The sequence below is a fragment of the Hemiscyllium ocellatum genome, chromosome 26 (assembly GCF_020745735.1).
Source record: "Hemiscyllium ocellatum isolate sHemOce1 chromosome 26, sHemOce1.pat.X.cur, whole genome shotgun sequence".
Classification (NCBI taxonomy): Eukaryota; Metazoa; Chordata; class Chondrichthyes; order Orectolobiformes; family Hemiscylliidae; genus Hemiscyllium; species Hemiscyllium ocellatum.
The window spans coordinates 41,669,786-41,688,841 of record NC_083426.1 but is presented as its reverse complement, the minus strand read 5'-3'; the positions used below and the strand labels follow the sequence as shown (position 1 = coordinate 41,688,841).

The window sequence follows — 19,056 nt, the reverse complement described above, 5'->3', positions numbered from 1 at the left end:
TTTTGCACCTTCTCTAGTAGGTACATCCACATTCCGAATCTGAAAATGTTCTTGTACACACTTGACAAATTCCTCTCCATCCAAGCCCTTAGCACTATGGCAGTCCCAGTCTATGTTTGGCAAGTTAAAATCCCCTACCATAATCACCTGATGATTCTCACAGATAACTGAGTTCTCCTTACAAATTACTCTATATTTTAATGATAAACTGACCGTATTGGATACAATGTTCATACACTTTGCATTCCAAGCATAATATCATAAGTTGTAATCATAAAAAACTAAGTAAATGTAAACAACGGGGAGAAAAATGTGGTGGGAGTAAAATTAATGACTAAACATTTCTGAAGGCATAGGTATTCCCAGAAAATACTCGTCCCTAATAAATAAGAAGGTTCTCAGTGTTGAATCATTCATCTGTGACATTCATCCACAATAGTAAGTGTCCTTGATAAGTCAAGGTTTAGTTTATTAAAATTTCTTTCTTCTTCCCCGATCTGAATGAGTTAATCAGTATTAAATTCAATTCTAGTATTAATTTTACATTGATCAGAAAAGTAATTTACTCTAAAAGTTGTCTCATCATCCGCCCTGCTTGCAATTATTCAAATAGTTTTTTTGGCAATTCCACATTAACATTTCACCTTTGGATCATTACAAGTCCCCTGATAGCTTAAACAACCCGATTGGTGGTTGTGAAATTCCTGCGTAATCTGCTTGCTGATCTTTGACTCTCATCTGCTGCATTTTCCATGTGACTTTGTTTAGGAAAAAGCTTGTTTTGAGAACCAGTGGTTAGTATCAGCATTCTGTGTTTCAGGTTGTGAAGCTGTGCACGTTCCATTAGATTTGACGGTGATTAAGCACTGAAGTCTGTCAAATCTAATTCTTGGCTATTTTTCACAAGGTACGTCCGTTTACTTACTGCTTGCCTGTCAGAATTAAGAACCAATTGGTTACTGAAAAAAATGTTGCTAGAATCTCATTCACTATGGTTCTGTTTTGCAATATTTGAAATCTATGGAAATTAGATAATGACTTCATTGTTTATCTGATAACTGCAAGTATGCAAAATCTGTAGGATCTCCAAAATAATTTTGGTCAGTATATCACAGTAGTCTCATCTGAAGAAAAGATAATGTTGTAAATTGGTCTTTCACAATTTATCTTACTTTGTGAAATTCTTGTCGGAGGAAGTAGTTCCACATTTAATTGGAAGTTCTAAACTAAATCCAGTTACATTGGAGCAACTCTGGAACAACTTGTCTTATACAAATGTACAAGCTATGATCATTCTGCAGGCTTTGCTTCAAAATGAACCTGGAAGTAAAACGAATGTAACAAGTGCAGGTATATTAGTTAGGTATTCCTTTCACTGTAGTCAGTTGTTTCTTTGAAGAAAAATTTCATAAATTCATCGTGTCACGGAATCCCTATAGTGGAAGCATGCCATTCGGCCCATTGAGTCCACATTGACCCTCCAAAGAGTACCCCACCCAGACCCACCACCGTACCCTATCTCCATAACCCCACATTTACCATGGCTAATTCACCTAGCCTGCACATCCCTGGACACTAGGGGCAAAAATATAGAGAGGGGTTTGATATAAAGGGGAAGGCTGCATGGGCTGGAGCTTTTTTCCCTGAACCCTCAGAGCCTGTTGGGTGACCTTATAGAGGTTTATAAAATCATGAGCATGGACAGGGTGAATAGTCATGGTCTTTTCCCAAGGGTGGGGAGTCCACAACTAGAGGGCATAGGTTTAAGGTGAGAGGCAAAGATTTAAGAATGACTTAAGGGCCAACTTTTTTACACAGGGTGTGCATGTAAGGATTGAGCTGCCAGAGAAAGTGGTAGAGGCAGGTACAGTTACAACATTTAAAAAACATTTGGACAGGTACATGAATAGGAAATGTTTAGAGGGATATGGGGCAAGCACAGATAAATGGGACGAGTTCAGTTTAGGAAATCTGGTCAGCATGGATGAGTTGAACTGAAAGGTCTGTTTCTGTGCTGTATGATTCTGTAACTTTGTCTGAGGAAAGAAAGTAAAATTAGCTGAAAATAGGCCTTTACCTTCTGTCATGATGAGAAATACTTTAATTAAGAGAGAAAGTTATGAAAAACAAAATGGAACAGCTCAGCAGGTCTGGCACCATCTATGGAGAGAAATCAGAGTTAATGCTTTGGGTCCAGTGACCCTTCCTCCGAAGTGCTAAGTAAGTTGTCAACTTTTATGTACAAATCTGTGAGCTGAAGAGCAGTCTGTGGGTGTATTAGGGGAAAAAAATGATCCATTTTGTTTTCTTTGCCAGGAATACTATGACCTGCATTTCCACATTTAATAAATAGCTGTTATCCTGGATTTCTCACTGTTCTGGTTCATCTGGGAATGATTCATTATAAACCTGCTAACCTATGCTTTGTTATACTTAATGGAAATTTTCTATTGTTGTTCTGGAGGTAACCAAACTATTCTTTAAGAGTAGCTAGAGCATGATACTGCTATAACATTATTCACATTCTATTTATTTCTAACTTTACTTGCAATTTAAATTTGCTGTCTCTATTTGCTCTGCGTTAATGCTTAGTTAAGTTGATTATGGTTGCCATCTGCCTATTTGTTTTTATTTTAAAGCATCATTCATGGGATCTAGGCTTTGCTGGCTTGGCTAGTTTTTCTTGCATATCCCTCATGCCTTGGTAAAGGTGAAGCTGAGCTACCTTCCTGAAACATATCCTTGGGTTGTGGAGACATCCACAGTGCTGTTAGGAAGGAAATTCCAGAGTGTTGACTTAATGACAGTGAAGGAATGATATAATTCCAAGTGTGGATGGTGTGTGGCTTTAGAAGTTGCAGGTGATGGTGTTGCCATCACTGCTATTGTTGTCCTAGGTGGTAAAAGTGCAGGTTTGAAGGCACTCAAGGAGGTAAATATTGAATGTGATGGATAGCGTGCTGATCAAGTAGGCTGCTGTGATCTGGATGGTGACCTGCTTCCGGAGTATTGTTAGAGTTGCACCCATCCAAGCAAGTGGAAATTACACACCTCCTTGTGCCTTGTAGACAGACACAGGGAGAAAGGTGAGTTTTTTGTCACAGAATTTCTCGGTTGTAACCTACTTTTGAAGCCGCAGTATTTATATGGCTTGTCCAGTTCAGATTCTGGTCAATGGTAACTCTCAGGATATTGATAGTGGGGGATTAGTAATAGTAATGATTATTAAGGGATGACATTTATATTCTCTCCTTTTGGAGATGGCCATTGCTTGACACTTGTGACACAAATGTTACTTGCTACTTGCCAGCCCAAGCCGGAATGTTGGCCATGTCTTACTGCAAATGTAAGAGAAGCCTGCAAGAAGTGGGTAACCAGCTGACCTATTTAAAGGCCTAAGAAGGATATTTAATGGAGACCAACTTGAATTCTTGTGCTGGCCTCAGGTCCCCAACAGATAGCAGAGGGCAGTTTAGCTGTTTTGAGGCAGTATCCCTGTGGTAGACTGGGGGACCAACCCTCCAGGACGGTTTAAGAGGCCCCACTCCCTGCCTGCTAAATGCAGCAGCTGAAGGCCATGTTATGCAGAGACTGTCCCTTAAGTAGTGGTGGCTTGGTTTATGAATCTATTTTTAAATTTAACTGTTTGGAGGGAGGATGCAGGTTCCAAGAGTTTGGATAGAATCTGAGTGACCATTTCTTAGTTTAGAAATCTGAATTCCCTTTGCATCTGATGTCAGAATTCAGAAGTTGACAGTGAAAATCCTGTCCGATTTCTTGATATGAAGAGATGAAATCTTCAAGGAAGATAAGAATATTATAATGATATGGCTAAACAAAATCCCTAGATGACCACCACTGTTGTAACTGTTGGTCACCATAAGGTAGATTTGTTACCAACATCTTTTTTTAAGGTTGAGATCTGCAGGATCAGCTTTTTCTTGTGTAGTAGAGGAAAACCATTAGATAACAAGAAGAGGCTTTTGACTTAAACAGGATGTATTTTATTACATGATTGAAATCGGGTACAAATTACAGTGGTATGATAAATATTGTCACTGAGACTTTGAGGCATGGTGGCTCAGTGGTTAGCACTGCTGCCTCACAGCACCAGGGTCCCAGGTTCGATTCCAGTCCTGGGCAGACTGTCTGTGTGGAGTTTGCACATTCTCCCTGTGCCTCCAGGTGCTCCGGTTTCCTCCCAGGGTCCAAAGACGTGCAGGTCAGGTGAATTGGCCATGCTAAATTGCCCATTGTGCTAGGTGCATTAGTCAGAAGGAAATGGGTCTGGGTGGGTTACTCTTCGGAGGGTCCATGTGGACTTGTTGGGCAGAAGGGCCTGTTTCCACACTGTAGAGAATCTAATCTAAAAAAAAGTCTTACCTCCTTTGGGATTCCTACGTGTTCTACTTTTCCTCATCCTTATGACCTCATCAAATTGGGTGGGGTTTAATGCAGCCTTCATATTAACTATGTCAGAACCATTTTCTTATACATCTCTTTCCCGCGCCCCCGGCTCCACCCCACACCTTTAATCCCCAAACTTTGATACCTGTAATTAACATTTATACGTTCATGTATACTCACGTAAAAGAAGAGTGCAGGACAGTATTTATTTCTTTTACTAGCTTTTCTGCTTTTATCTTTCCCATTATTTTTAATTGTTGCTGCTGCTTTATGGGCTTTTGTCCTTTTTGATAGTGTTGCCTTAAGAACTATAGGCTGGGCATCTACAAATTGCAGGGTTGTTGGATAGATTTCTGCCTGCAGATGGCGGTTCTATCAAAAGAATGATGGCATCACATGGGCTTCACTCTACAAGCCAAATTTGGAGACATGGAATGCAAGAACTAAGGTCTGGATACACATAGGTCTCCTTAATATAGAAAGCTGATTTTGTATTTTCAAGCTATATTGGATTCTAGGGGAGCTGTGCTTTCAAAGCATTGGACTTTTTAAAAAATGGATCAGCAACCTGTTATTGTCCTTTTTAAAGACAGAGCAAGAGAAACAAAGAAACAATAAAGTTAGGCGCAGGAGTAGACCTTTGAGCCAGCACCACAATTCAATATGATAATGGCTGATCATGCAATCTCAGTATCCCATTCCTGTGTTCTTTCCATATCTCTTGATCTCTTTAGCTGAAAAGGCCATGTCCAGCTCCCTCTTGAATCTTTCTAATGAACTGTCCCCAACAGCTTCCTGTGGGAGAGAATGGCTGTGTCCTGAGTGGCTAATACCTTAGTATTAGAATGTAAACCCTAGTTTTAGACTTACTCAACGTCAGGATTTTTCCTCCTTCATCTAGTTTGTTCAGTCCCATCAGGTTTTTATGTTTCTGAGATCGCCCTGATACTTCTTAATTCCAGTCAGTACAAGCACAGACAATCCAGTCTTTGTTCATATGTCAATCCTGCTATCCTGGGAATGTGTCTGGTGAACCTTTGCTGGACTCCCTCAACAGCAAGAATGTCCTTCCTCAGACAAGGGGACCAAAACTGTGTGTAATGTGCTCACTGTGCAGCCTTTCATTTTGTTTGTACTTGTAAGTTCAGCCATTTTGCTTTTAAGAAAATAGACTCTTTGAAGTCTCTTGTATTTTGAAAGAACTTAAATTTTCAGCTCTGACTAATTTTCATAGTGCCCTTCCTTTTTTAAATCCCCAAGACTCATATCCTCTTAATGGTCCGATGTTGTCAATACAATCAAATTTAACTGGTTTTTGGTAACCTGGGCATAATTTTAAATTCAAACCTGGTTGCTTTAACATTAAAACACAGCCCCAAGCTAATGGTTACATTTTATCAATTCTCAGCATTCTCTGCACCTGTCAGCTAGTCCCAGACATGCGTGTGCTGTCAATCTCTCAGCTCAAATGCACCCTCTCTCTCTCTTTCAACTTTGTAACAATATGGAATTTGGGAAGTATGGGAATGTTTGGAACTTCTTTAAATTTAAAAAAAAACCCCAAGAAAGCAGAAAGGTTCAAATTAACCTGTGATAGGAAATCTGTGATAATTAGATATGTGAGAGAACAATTGCAGTAGGGAAACCACAAGAATGCCAGGATAGCAGAAGTGGTATAAGAACAAAGATAGGTTATCTGATGCTGGAACCTTATGGGATTCCTGGGATGTCAACAGTGAGGAGTTATTCTTTACGAACTTAGGTGTTGGATGAGTTTTCTGCACATTGGCTGAGCTTTAGGAAGTCAGGTTGGATGTTGTGTAAAGACTGTAACATTTTACCTGTCTGTATTTTTGGTTGTGGACTGCAATGGAAAAACCAAGGATTGTGGAAGGAATTGCTCCACTTTTTAAAAGATATTTACTGAAATTCATTCAAAGTGGTGTTTACGCTTTTGCTTTGGAACCAACTTTTCCCACAGCCTGAACAGATGGGTTGGCACTAGATTGGCATTGTGAGATTCAGCTGGTAGCAAATACTTGCTTGGTTTTGTTAGGTTGTGAACAGCTGTAGGTGATAAAGACCATCTGCTTTCCAACAATTATGTAACTGGTTCCTGGGCAGCTGAATAGCTTGTGGGTGTGAATGATATTTCCAGAAGCCTTTGGACCTCTGGAAGGGGAGATATTGTGTACCTCTGCCGTACAAGATATCCAAAGCATGAAGAAAGCCAGTTGTCTTCCCCATCAGTTGCAAGTAACCTATTGCTTATAACTACTAAGTAAGACATTTTATAAATTGTGAATCAATCATCTGTGCCTCCTGCATGGAAGTGAAAAGTAGGGAAAAGACTGAAGAACTACAAGACCAGGCAAAAAAAAAATCACCTCAATGAACGTTATGGATAGGAACCCATGAATTGTCTTCCTATTTCTTTGCCTTCATTCATAACTGTAAGAGTGAGTATTTTAAGGAAGTTACAGTTTTAACAATTAGAAATATGTTGACAGTTCAAAACATGTATCTATAGGTAGAATCCATTTATTTGTAATAGATAAAAATACTTGTTAGGTTCAGAAACCTGGTCTGTGCTTTCTCTTTGCCTGGGTCCAAATAGACAGGTAAATTGAGAAATCTTTCATACTTTGATTAAAATCTTTAACTTTTTGTGATGACTCCAGGAATAGTGAGGCTTGTTTTCTAGCATGCTATCCCTTTGAGGCATGACATGTCATACAGTACTGCTGTTGAACATATCTTGGTTAACAAGAAGGACTGATATTAATCTGAGTTCATTATCTTTGAAAGAGTTATCCAATTAGTATTATTTCTTTGCCTTTGCCCATAACCTGGCATTTACTTGACCCTCCAACTACTACAGGGTGTCTTCACTTAAAGTCGGGTTGCATTTCTGAAACTCTCAATATTTAAGTGAAAAGATGTCAAGTGAAGTGTAATTTCCCACACAAATCAATGCTAATGCTCGAGTTAGGGTCAATTTTTGCCAGGGAAAACTGATGTAAAAGTTGAAATATTGTCACATAACGTTAACACTCTGCATTCCTAGCTGAAATAACTGGCAAAACAAATTATTGAACGCAACAAATGCTGTATAAATTCAAATTAGACAATACTCACTAGTTTCTCTTAAGCAATCCCTTTGTCTTGGGATAACTTGCTTCCACTCTTGATATGTGGAATGTGTTGCTTGGAAGATCAATATCTTTGTGTTGATGCCTTCCCAAATTAACCTTGTCTCATTTTCATTTGTTGTTGGAGATGTTTGACATATTCAGAAGTGCTCGAGAACATCCCTAAAGCATTTCAGTGGAGGTGATTTTAGAGCCTCATTCGTGGACATTTTGGCTGGGTTGAAAACTATGGTGGTGCAGCACCCTTTTTATCATTGAGTTTTGAGGATCTTTAAAACGATGGGTTTCAAATTTAAAGCAATTAATGGGATGATATGTCAGAATCACTAAAATCTTTTATTAAAAAAACACAGCCACATCTCCTTCCTCAGCAGAATCCTCTTGCAAGGATGCCTTCCTTGAAGAAGCTCTCTTCCTCCCGCTACAAGGATTTCAGTGAGTCTCTCTCTCACTGCACCCCCCCAGGTCATCTCCTCTACACAGAAGCTCTTCAGTCACATTCTCAAACAGACCCGCTACACAGCCACATCTCCTTCCTCAGCACCTGCCTACGGAACCGACTGATCCCGCACGGACTCCGGACTACATTCCAACCAACAAAATTTGGACCCAATCAGGACAACCTGTACCTACAACAAATCCGAAGCCTCCAGCGACAGACCTCCCTCCGGATCCTCTGCTCCACCCTTGCAGCCATGCGCCGCCACTTACACTCTCTGCAATCAGCCCTACCCCAGCTCAGGACAACACTCTCACAAACTTGCAAAGGACCTCTACTGTTCTTCATCTACAGAAGAATCCATACACTAAACAAACAGTTCTTCCTAGCCATATCAGAAATTAAAGACAGTAAGTACCAAAAACTTTCATGTACTTACCCCCACACTCGTGGTTCCTCAACTGTTCCAGAATCTTCCATCGGCCTCTGCAATCTGTCGGACGCCATTACACACGCGGCCGCTACAGCGCCCGCAGCACCAACAGCCGCCGACGACCGTGATGTCACTTCCGCCCCCACCGACCTCGCAGCCTCCGCGATCGCTGCCCAGACAACCGCTTCCACGATCACCAGGAAGATCGCCGACGGATTCGTGACCCCCGCGGCTATCGGGAATGACAACGGTTCTTTCGTTGCCACAACCATTTCCGCCCCTTCGGTTGCCGTCGCCGCAGCCACTTCCGCCCCCAGTGACATCACTAACCTGCACGACCACAACGCCTCAGGTGTCTCCGCCCCCACGCCGACTTTCATCACCACGCGTAACCCTGCCCCCACGCCAACTTCCGTCACCATGCGTAACCCCGCCCCCATGCCGACGTCCGTCACCACGCGTAACCCCACCCCCACACCGAGCTTCATCACCACGTCTAACCCCGCCTCTACGTCGATCACCGTCCCCGCCCCTGCCCCTAACCCCGCCCCCACTCCCAGCTCCAGTCCCAGAACAGGTCCTAGCTCCCAGCCTTGCCGGATATTCACCATCCCTCCAGGCCTTCCCCCTATGAGGATGAAAGATCAGTCCTCAGCAGAGGCCTCACCTTCATTCCCCTATGCCCTCGGATTAATGAGTTCAACACGCGGCGAGATATTGAACAATTCTTCTGCCGCCTTCGCCTCCGTGCCTACTTTTACAACCAAGACTCCTGACCACCCTCTGACGACCCCTTCTCCCACCTCCAACACACCCCATCCACCTTGACACCCCGTGCTGGCCTCTTACCCGCCCTCGATCTATTTACAGCCAACTGCCGCCGTGACATTAACCTACTCAATCTGTCCACTCCTCTTACCCACTCCAACCTCTCACCCTAAGAACGTGCAGCCCTCCACTCCCTCCGCTCCAACCCCAACCTCATTATCAAACCGGCAGACAAGGGAGGCGCGGTAGTAGTTTGGCACACCGACCTTTATACCGCTGAGGCCAAACGCCAGCTCGCAGACGCCTCCTCCTATTGCCCCCTTGACCATGACCCCACCTACCACCACCAAACCATCATCTCATAGACCATCCATAACCTCATCACCTCAGGGGATCTCCCATCCACCGCCTCCAACCACATAGTCCCACAGCCCCGCACCGCCCGTTTCTACCTACTGCTCAAAATCCACAAACCTGACTGCCCCGGCCGACCCATTGTCTCAGCCTGCTCCTGCCCCACCGAACTCATCTCCGCGTACCTCGACACGGTTCTGTCCCCCTTAGTCCAAGAACTCCCCACCTACGTTCGGGACACCACCCACGCCCTCCAACTCTTCCATGATTTTCGTTTCCCCGGTCCCCGCCTTATCTTCACGATGGACATCCAGTCCCTGTACACCTCCATCCCCCATCACGAAGGACTCAAAGCCCGCTTCTTCCTTTCCCGTCGCACCAACCAATACCCTTCCACTGACACCCTCCTTCGACTGACTGAACTGGTCCTCACCCCGAACAACTTCTCTTTCCAATCCTCCCACTTCCTCCAAACTAAAGGAGTTGCCATGGGCACCCGCATGGGCCCCAGCTATGCCTGTCTCTTCGCAGGATATGTGGAACAGTCCATCTTCCACAACTACACTGGCACCACCCCCCACCTTTTCCTCCGCTACATCGATGACTGTATCGGTGCTGCCTCGTGCTCCCACGAGGAGGTTGAACAGTTCATCAACTTTACCAACACCTTCCATCCCGACCTCAAATTCACCTGGACTGTCTCAGACTCCTCCCTCCCCTTCCTAGACCTTTCCATTTCTATCTTGGGCGACCGAATCAACACAGTCATCTACTATAAACCAACTGACTCCCACAGCTACCTGGACTACACCTCCTCCCACCCTGCCCCCTGTAAAAACGCCATCCCATATTCCCAATTCCTTCGTCTCCGCCGCATCTGCTCCCAGGAGGACCAGTCCCAATACCGTACATCCCAGATGGCCTCCTTCTTCAACGACCGCAGATTCCCCCCAGACGTGATCGACGATGCCCTCCATCGCATTTCCTCCACTTCCCGCTCCTCCGCCCTTGAGCCCCACCCCCTCAACCGCCACCAGGACAGAACCCCACTGGTTCTCACCTACCACCCCACCAACCTCCGTATACAGCGTATCATCCGTCGTCATTTCCGCCAACTTCAAACGGACCCCACCACCAGGGATATATTTCCCTCCCCTCCCCTATCAGTGTTCCGCAAAGACCACTCCCTTCGTGACTCCCTCGTCAGGTCCACACCCCCCACCAACCCAACCTCCACTCCCGGCACCTTCCCCTGCAACCGCAGGAAATGCAAAACTTGCGCCCACACCTCCTCCCTTACCTCTCTCCAAGGCCCCAAGGGATCCTTCCATATCCGTCACAAATTCACCTGCACCTCCGCACACATCATCTATTACATCCGCTGCACCCGATGTGGCCTCCTCTATATTGGGGAGACGGGCCGCCTACTTGCGGAATGCTTCAGGGAACACCTCTGGGACGCCCGGACCAACCAACCCAACCATCCCGTGGCTCAACACTTTAACTCTCCCTCCCACTCCACCAAGGACATGCAGGTCCTTGGACTCCTCCATCGCCAGAACATAACAACACGATGGTTGGAGGAAGAGCGCCTCATCTTCCGCCTGAGAACCCTCCAACCACAAGGGATGAACTCCGATTTCTCCAGTTTCCTCATTTCCCCTCCCCCCACCTTGTCTCAGTCAATTCCCTCGAACTCAGCACCACCCTCCTAACCTGCAATTTTCTTCCTGACCTCTCCGCCCCCACCCCACTCTAGCCTATCACCCTCACCTTGACCTCCTTCCACCTATCATATCTCCATCGCCCCTCCCCCAAGTTCCTCCTCCCTACCTTTTATCTTAGCCTGCTGGACACACTTTCCTCATTCCTGATGAAGGGCTTTTGCCCGAAACGTCGAATTTCCTGTTCCTTGGATGCTGCCTGACCTGCTGCGCTTTAATCAGCAACACATTTTCAGCTCTGATCTCCAGCATCTGCAGACCTCACTTTTTACTTAAAAAAAACATTGCCAAGGACTATTGGGCAGTTCGCTTTTGTTTTGCTTTTCGCATAATATCTCTAAAATTTACTAGCATAGTTGATTCTTCTGCTTGCTTTGGCACTGTGCTTTGATTTCAACAGTCAGACCACTTTTTATTTATGTGTTTAGGTTTGCTTGGGTTGATGACATCATTTCCATCACCTTGTCTGTGATTTGGAAAACGTTTTTTTTCTTTGTCAAAACTCAAGTGGATGGTGGTGTTTCAGCAACATCTTCTTCAGCTCATTGATTCTTGAGCTGCATCTGTTCAACAATTCTTCTGCATGGAATCGAGTAGTTGCACCAGGTCAGCTCTGCCTGGATCGAAGCAAGCCTGCCTCTGCAAGGTCATGATTTCATGCTGAATCTTGGTCAATGTCATTAGGCCAATGGCACTCTGGTTACAATTTCCATCACATATTGTTCAGGCACGTCATCATGACTTCTTCCCAATCAAGTGCAACATTGTCAATGCCCTTGAGAGTACTGATGTCTAGCCACCATTTTCTGACGGTGCATGATCGCCATTTGTTGCTTTGATAGGAGAAACTACTGTAGAAGTTGTAGGCCTTGAATGTGCTCTTGCTCCCTTATCCATGGGCTCAATGAAGTTATGTTCATGAGTAGGAAAAGCACCTTCACGTTTTCAACAACTTCCTTGAGGCTGATGGGCTGACGTAGACAATTATCTAATAGGAAGCAATATTTTGTCTGGCACATTATGCTTACAGGCAGTGATGGCAATCTGAAAAAAATGACTCCTGAAAAAAAATCCCCATCATCCAGGTTTTGTATTTGAGCACCAATTGATACTCAGATGCACCTAGGAGTAACTCCTTAATGTCCATGGTGACCCAGTTTGGTCCACCACTCAGAGCTTAAAATCTCCTGAAGCATTCCAACCAAGCATAAGGGACAAGTAATCTTTGACAGCTTTGTCTTTTGTACTCTTAAAATATATATTCACTAGGGTATAAGTTTCATAAATATTGAAATCTTGTTTTTGATGTTAAAAATCACACAACACTAGGTTATAATCCAACAGATTTATTTAGAAGCATTAGCTTTCTGAGGGCTGCTCCTTCATCAGGTAGTTGTGGAGAATAAGATCATAAGACATAGAATTTGTGGCAAAAGTTTACAGTGTGATGCAACTGAAATTATATGATGATCTATCATTCCCCTAGTCAGCGTCCCTTTTCTTCATTCATCTTGTATACTCCAATAAGTCATGTGTGTTTTACCTGATAATCATCAACGATCTCATCTTCCTGTCTGACTGTTGAAACCTTTGGATTCTAGTGAATTTTGAGAAGATTTGTAGCTTAGGTTGAGGTTCTGGATGCAAGTTTGCTTGCTGAGCTGGAAGGTTTGTTTTCAGACGTTTTGACACCATACCAGGTAACATCATCAGTAAGCCTTCGGTGAAGCACTGGTGGTATGGCTCGCTTTTTAGTTATGTGTTTAGGTTTCCTTGGGTTGGTAACATCATTTCCTGTGGTGATGTCATTTTCAGTTCTTTTTCTCAGGAGTGGTAAATGAGATCCAAGTCAGTATGTTTGTTGTTAGAGTTCTGGTTGGAATACCATGCTTCCAGGAATTGTCATGCGTGCCTATGTTTGGCTTGTCTTAGGATGGATGTGTTGTCCAAGTTGAAGTGGTGTCCTTCCTTATAGGTATGTAAAGCTACTAATGAGAATGGGTTATGTCTTTTTGTGGCTAGTTGATGTTCATGTATCCTGGCGGCTAGTTTTTTACCTGTTTGTCCAATGTAGTGTTTATTACAGTTCTTACAAGGAATTTTTTAAAGGATATTAGTTTTGTGTGTTGTCTGTATAGGGTCTTTCAAGTTAATTAGCTGCTGTTTTAATGTGTTAGTGGGTTTATGGGCTACCATGATGCGAAGAAGTCTGATTGGTCTGGCAGTCATTTCCGAGATGTCTTAGATGTAGGGAACAGTGGCTAGAGTTCCTGGTTGCATTTCGTCTGCTTGTTTGGGTTTGTTGCTGAGAAATTGGTGGACTGTGTTCATTGGGTACCCATTCTCTTTGAATACATTGTATAGGTGATTTTCCTCTGCTCTCTGTAGTTCCTCTGTGCTACAGTGTGTTGTGGCTCATTGAAATAATGTTCTAATGCAGCTTCGTTTGTGGGTGTTGGGATGATTGCTTCTGCATTTGATCCTTATGTGTTGTTTTCCTTTAGACGCTGATTTGAGGTTTCCCATTAGCTGTTTGCTCTACTGCCACATCTAGGAATGGCAGTTTGTTGTTTGTTTCCACCTCTTCAGTGAGTTTTATGCCAGTGAGGGTATTGTTGATTGTCTTGAAGGTTTCCTCTAATTTGTTTCATGCAGTGATGACAAAATGTCATCCATTTAGCGGACCAAATATTTAGTTTGGATGGTTGGCAGAGCTGTTTCTTCAAGTCTCTGCATTACTGCCTCTGCTAAGAACCCTGATATCGGAGGTCCCATGGGAGTTCTGTTAGTTTGTCTGTAGGTTTTGTTGTTGAAGGTAAAGTGTGTGGTAAGGCATAGGTCCACTAGCTTGATGATATTGCCCTTGCTGATGAAGTTAGTGGTGTTTGATGTATGTCTCTTTGGTTCTTCTAATAGTTTAGTCAGTGTTTCCTTAGCCAGGTTGATAAAGATTGATGTGAATAGGGCTGTTATGTCAAAGGAGACCACTATTTCATGCTCTTCTGTCTTTGTGTCTTTGGTCTTCAGGAATTCTTGGGTGGAGTGGTTGGAGTGACGTGAGTCTTCCACTAAGTGTTTTAGTCTTTGGTGTAGCTCCTTGGCTAACCTGTAAGTTGGTGTTCCAGGTAGTGAGACTATGGGTCTGAGGGTGGCTCCAGGTTTGTGAATTTTGGGTAATCCCTAGAAGCATGATGTGTTGGATCCATCTGGTTTCATTTTTTGGAAGTTGGTCTTACTTATTTCTCTAGATTTCTGAAGTATTTTTGAGTAGGCCTGTGATTCGGTTCTCTAGTTATGGGATCGGGTCTATCACCACTTGTTGGTAAGTAAGTATTGGTACTGCAAGCAGTGTTAGCTTTCTCAATGTTGTCTCTTTGATTTAAAATGGCTGTCAAGCGTCCTTTGTTTGCAGATAAGATAACAATGTTTTTATCTTTTTTTAGTCCTTCCAGTGCTTCTCTTTCTTGTGTATTGAGTGAGTTTTCTTCCTTTTTCCTACTTAATGTTGATTCGATTGTCTGTCTGACAGTTTGCTGGATTTCTTCTGTGAGTTGGTTGTCTTTCAGTGTTGTTTCTAATGCTGCTAAGAAATGCAGTGACCAAACTTACATCCAGAACCTCAACCTCAGTTACAAATTTTCTCAAAAATCGCGAATACCTATGGGTGCAATATGCTAAAACAGGCTCAAGAATGAGAAACCAATGCCATCAACTAGCCACAAAAAAGACATGACCCCCCTCTCACCAGTATCTTTACATACAGAAGAGGAAGGACACTGCTTCGACTGGGACAAAACATCCATCCTAGCACAAGCCAAACACAGACACACATAAGAATTTGTAGAAGCATGGCATTCCAACCGGAACTCTATCAGCAAACACATTGACTTGCATCCTATTTACCATCCTCCTGAGAAAAATAACAAGAAATGACATCATCACAGGAAATTATGCCACCACAGGAAATGATGTCACCAACCCAATGAAACCTAAACACATAAATACAAAGCAGGCCATAACACCAGTGCTTCACTGATAATGTTACCTGGAATGGAGATGAAACGTCTGAAAACAAACCTTCCCCCTCAGTGAGCAAACGTACATCCACCTTTGGATTGATTATTGGATTATTGTAGATGGAAGAAATGAATTTTTAAGTTTCTCCAGGAGAACTATTTTCCTAAGGGCCTCATAACAATGGCCTTTAGTGTCCACATTCAATTACCAAAATTAACTTTTTGGATTCTCTCATTCTATATGTCAGTCCTGGCTGTTTCTGGAGGTTCCAAAACTTCTGCTGTGTGCCTAATGGACCAATTTGTACATAAAGAGATTAGTCTGTGTTTTTTTTTGTTGCCATCTCAATCCATGGAAGCCTCCTCAAAATGCATGGCATAAGTTCCATGTGCACTGCCAATCAACCAGTTTATTTTTGCATGACTAATGTTCAGTTTTCTTTTGATCAACTTATCTGTTTCACTATTTCTTCAAAGAACTTTTAAAAATCTCCATAACCCTTCCAACTAACTTTGGGAGGGCTTGCACAAATTTACTGTTCCCTATTGGGTCTTGAGCTGGAATCGGATCTTTTTATCAAAACATCCCTCTGACTTAGAGGTTTTATTCTTTCTTTAAGTTCCAGGCTTTCTTAATTGGAATACCATTTTCATGCTCTTTCTCGTTTCATGCCTCTTCCTTTTTGCCTTTGCAATTCTAGATCCTTTTCTTAAATGATTTTTCTTTTTTCTTTTCTCTCTCTGAAGTACTTTTTCCTTTTCCTCTCAAGTCTTTTATTTTCCTTGTTCTGAAATTCTATCTCTCTCTTTTGTTTATCCAGTTTTAATCTGTGCCAGTGTAATCTTATCTTTCAATTATATTCATTCCTTTGTCTCTCTTACTTCAATATTCAATATTTCTGGTCACTGATTTTGAATTTCATGTTTCCTAGCTTGAGATCAAATAACTATCTGCAAGGGCTATAACACACTCAGCAAAATGCAATGGACAATCCTTTTCAAGAATCATAATCTATCACAAACTCCTGCACTAACTCATTTTCATCTAACATAGCCATTTTGATAGTATAAACTCATGCACAAGAAACTGGCTCATCCTTTTTACTTTTTAACGACACATCCAATTACACATAGAATCATAACCTCACTACAGTGTGGAAGCAGACTATTAGGGCCCATCAAGTTGGCAGAACTCTCTGAAGAGCATCCCATGCAGACCCAGACCCAGACTGCTCACCCATCCCTGTAATCCTGCATTTATTATGTCTACTGCACCTAACCTACACACCCCTAAATACTATGAGCAATTTAGTATGGCCAATCCGCCTAACCAGCACATCTTTGAACTGTTGGAGGAAACCATGCAGACACAGAGGGAATTTGCAAACTTCACACGGTTGCCCTAGGTTAGGATTGTACCCGGGTCCCTGGTGATGTGAGACAGCATTGCAACCGCAGCATTATGCCACCCAGTTTTCTAGCTTTTGGTTATCCTGAGGGTATTTATGTTACAACTGAGATTGGAAGAATGTGCTGTTTCTCTCTAGTCCAATTATTTCACCAGTCATAGCTTAAACATTTCACCTAATTACCAATATGGGGAATTATACATTCAATAATTAGAATAAAAATATCTACAAACCAACTTTCTTTGATAAACAATAAAATTATTGATTTGTCATAAAACAAGACTTATTCACCAGAGATGCAAATTACATTAGCATAGAGCTTGAATATGTACCCTTCTAAATCACCTCCAACACACAGGCACACTTGCATATACACAGTTCAGGTTTGAAATGGTAAAATGACTTTCAGTGTCTTGGTATACAGTTGTCAATAAACACAGGCAGCTGTCACTCAGACCTTTCAGATGCAGTTTGTCCAGGAAATGTCCAATAACTGTTTCACAGGCTTTTCAGAATGTAGCTGCATCCGTATTTCAGTTATCACACCTAACCATCAAAAGAGTTTTCTCAGCAAGGCAGATAATGAGCTGAGTAATTTTTTCTGTCTCTCCGTAAAGATTATGCCAGCTGAACCACAAACAGTTGTAAAACCATAACCTTAGGCATATGATTTCCAATAAATAAATCCAAGCAATTAGCTTAAGCCATGTAACTTCCAAGCAATAGCATCCTCAAAATGCCAATGTGTCCTTTAATTGATCTTTTCAAAAATAGATTCAAGTATCTTCCCAGTCTTTTCAAATTAACTACGGTCCACCATCTTTTAAGCAAGCATTCTTAAAAGAATATTAATACTGAAGAGTTGTCTTAACAGTACAGTGAAGTATTTGCAATTCTCCCCTTCTATGGTCACATCCCAATACCAAAGGAGGAGTGGAAGATTGTGGCTAAGCCTCCATATATTTCCACCCTTAACTCCATTTTACATCCAGGGTGCGTCCTATCTGGACAGCTTGACTTTTGTTTACTTTAGGCTCTGTCAATCTATGAAGTATTTCCTATGTTTAATTTTACCTTATCTAATGTTTCAACTCCTGTGGTACCAATTTTTTCTTTTAGGAAAGAAAGGTATGTTTAAAAGGAAAATTTCCACAGTTAACTTTGTAGTTGATGTTCTTTCTGTAGAGAAACTTCCAGCAGTCTTCAGGCAGTCTTATGTTTGGAGTAAGAAGAAGGGGGATGCGGGGGATGGGTGCCTCTGACAATGGAATTGTTGAGTACAGCAAACAAGTAGTGTGCTGTTGGTATGCTATCCTATTTACCAATTTCCAGCCATCGCTATTAGATTACTCTACCTCTTTAAAACAACCCGATTAATGTCAAAGTATGCAGCTCAAGGACATGGAGCCTAGTATAAACAGATGATGGATATTTCACACAATAGGTTAGTTTCAAGCTGATTACACTGGCTGCAACTGCAGCATGAAAACAAAACTAATTCTCAGAAATTTTGATGGCTTTCTTATCATTTAAAATCACTCAAACTGATTATACTTGTATCTCTTATGTTATTAAAAATGGCTGGATTTTGCTTCAGGTTGTGCATCAGATTTTGTAAGAATATTCTCCATGAAGCTGATTTGCCACCTTTGGGAAATGTTAGCTTGAGTGTTACACTGCTTGTCAGTGCTATTTACAAACCTGCATTGCTGTTCCTGTTGAAGTAAAAATAGCTGCAATTGGCTAGGGATGAAACAAAACTGATAATAGGATAGCTTTGTATTTTAGCCCAGTGTCAATTGATGTTTAGTAAGTGTTGTGCTTTTGGTGGGTAACAACTCAGACTAATACTTGGACAGTGACATTTGTTCTGAATAGTTAGGAAATTATTATTATTATTATTATTATTAGAAATAGACTGATGAATTTGAGATGAAATTTGTCAGTTTACTTTATCCTGATAAGTGGCTCTGCTCCTAAAGAGTTAGATAATGTTTGTAATAAACAGATACAATACATTTAAATTAAAATGCATTAGATTCTTTAAGCTTTGCTTCCAGTGGGTCTGTTTTTGATATTTTCAATGTGCATATGTAGTCTCTGTTATGTATGTTTTGCAGATTGAGGTGCTATACACATGTGGTATTTAGAACACTTTCTATGAGTTGAGATTGGCACCACCATTTACAAAGGCAATCCAGAGACAGCTGTCAAAAGATAACTGTCAGGCCATTTGTCACATATGAAATAACGAAAAATGAAATTCCAGAACTATAAATGCTGTTTAAGCGTGAAGTCCCTAGATCTTGATGCACCAGGAGAAGATGGGAACAGTGGGAATCAAAAATCAGGAA

At 42.1% G+C, this 19,056-nt stretch overlaps 1 protein-coding gene across 2 annotated transcripts in view; it reads left to right on the top strand.

Annotated features, from left to right (window-relative positions):
• The first annotated feature begins 822 nt into the window (after positions 1–822).
• pacsin1b (protein kinase C and casein kinase substrate in neurons 1b) overlaps positions 823–19,056 on the top strand; it is a 304,569-nt gene continuing 286,335 nt past the window's right edge. For both annotated transcript variants that reach the window (XM_060845553.1, XM_060845548.1), the window contains exon 1: positions 823–907. The gene's annotated coding sequence lies outside the window, so the exon portion shown is untranslated. The remainder of the gene's footprint in view (positions 908–19,056) is intronic.